Source organism: Octodon degus, unplaced genomic scaffold (genome assembly GCF_000260255.1).
Source record: "Octodon degus isolate 3935 unplaced genomic scaffold, OctDeg1.0 scaffold00053, whole genome shotgun sequence".
Taxonomy (NCBI): Eukaryota; Metazoa; Chordata; class Mammalia; order Rodentia; family Octodontidae; genus Octodon; species Octodon degus.
The window spans coordinates 4,440,485-4,442,610 of NW_004524629.1; the positions used below are offsets into that span (position 1 = coordinate 4,440,485).

General features: G+C 38.6%; 2 protein-coding genes across 2 annotated transcripts in view; one reads left to right on the forward strand and one right to left on the reverse strand.

Moving 5' to 3' along the window:
* The window catches only part of Gtf2e2 (general transcription factor IIE subunit 2), a 103,440-nt gene that overhangs the window by 68,314 nt on the left and 33,000 nt on the right, over positions 1 to 2,126 (reverse strand). The window lies entirely within an intron of this gene.
* Smim18 (small integral membrane protein 18) overlaps positions 1 to 2,126 on the forward strand; it is a 7,688-nt gene that overhangs the window by 4,642 nt on the left and 920 nt on the right. The window lies entirely within an intron of this gene.

Below are 2,126 nucleotides of genomic sequence, written 5' to 3' on the forward strand. Positions count from 1 at the left end.
ACAAGCTTAGCAACACACATGGACCACGGTTCAATCCCCCAGCACCACATGCCAGCCAGCCCCACCCCCTGGTGGACTGAGCTGGCCACACACACACAAATAAATAAATAATAATAATAAAAAAAAGAAAACATTACCCCAAAGTTTTAAAAAAGAGAGAAAATGAGAAAAAAAAAAAAGAAAGAAAGAAACAAAACTCTCATAAATGAGGAAGGGAAGAGGGGCTTAAGGGAAGGGAATGAGAAAAAAGAATGAAGATATATCACATATAGGTACAAATTCTCTTTTGATGCATGTGATCATGTATATTTAGAATGTACCAAGAAGGGCCAATGAGATAGCTCAGTGGACTAAGCAAATGCCTAGGCAAGCACAGGGACCAGGGTTCGATCCCCAGCACCACAGTCAGCCCCGCCCCCAGATGCCCTGAGCTGGCCACCAAGACCAGGTGTGGTGGGGCACACCTGTAATTCCAGGGCTGGGGAGGCTGAAAACAGGAGGATCACTACAAGTCTGAGCTGCACAGTGAGACCCTGTACAAAATGCACAAAAAAAATAAAATAAACAAGAAACTTAGTCAAGAAAAAATGAAAATAACCTTCAAAACAAGAGAATGAAATATTACATAGCAACTAAAAATAAACTATTGATAATGTGACAAAGATAAATTTCATCAATTTCACATTAATTGGAAAGAAAAAGATGCTACGGGGCTGTGTATGGCTCTGCTTCTAAGAACAAATCTACAAGTGACAGAAATCCCAACAGGGATAACCTCTGGGAATGGAACTACTGACTCAGAAGTTTCCTTTGGGCCAACCCCAAAGTTTTAAAATGCTACAGATAATAAAAACAAGAAAATGTAAACAATTACACTGTCATGAATTTTGAGTGTGAAAATAATATCGTGCTTACGTTTAAAAATATTTCTAGGGGGCTTGCCTCTTAGCTCAGTTCTTTAAGTGGCTGCTTCAACAAAGCAATCAGGCTCAGGTTGCTGTGGTTCGATCCCCACGACTCAAGCCAGCCAAACCTGCCCTGAAGGCATTCGGAGAAAAAAAAAAAAAAAAAAAAAAAAAAAAAAATTCTAGGGCCAGGGAGATGGCTCAGTAGAATAAGCACTTGCCTGGCAAATGCAGGACCCTGAGTTCAATCCCCGGTACTACAAAAAAAAAAGAAAAAAAAAAAAGGAAAAGGACAAAAGACATAAAAAATGATAGTAATCAATAAGTTAAGAAAATAGAATTGCTTATTATTTTCTCTTATTTCCAAAAGTCTTTGTTTTTTTTTTATAATTTTTTTAAACATTTATTTATTGTGTGTGTGTGTGTGTGTGTGTGTGTGTGGCCAGCTCAGCCCACCAGGGGGCGCGGCTGGCTGGCATGTGGTGCTGGGGGATCGAACCGCGGTCCCTGTGCTTTGCTTAGCTTAGCTTGTTCCAAGTAGGTGCTTTAGACCACTGAGCCATCTCTCCAGCCCCTCCAAAAGTCTTCGTAATCTTTAAAACTTAGCTTAAAATAATTTTAAAAGATCAAAATAATTCAAATTCACTGAGTTTTTCATTATTGTAGTTTTATACAATCAAATTTTAACGCTTACATTCTCATTTAAGATCTAACAAGTATCAGGTAAACACAGAAAAACTTAATTCACTAATACTGAAGTCTAACTCAGTAGCTTTTGAAAGCAACAATAATAACCCTGTGAAGGCTAAATTTGCCTATATTTTTAAATATTAGCATGCATACATCTTTTTACGGTATATGAAATGTAAGATTATTGTCTATAGAACAAACAATCTCAAGGTTAAGGTCCATCATAGGCAACACAGCCTAAAATATTTTTTGTCCTTATTCTGAAAGTTATCATTTGGCTTTTCTTTCTCTATTTTTTCATAAGTGCCTATTTCCTGATTCAGATCACCTGTTACTTACTGACAGGTTAAAGGTGTGGAGGGGCTGGAGAGATGGCTCAGTGGTCTAAAGCACCTACTTGAAACAAGCTTGGCAAAGCACAAGGACCGCGGTTCAATCCTCCAGCACCACATGCCAGCCAGCCCCGCCCCCTGGTGGGCTGAGCTGGCCACATACACACACACAATAAATAAATGTAATAAATAAAAATAA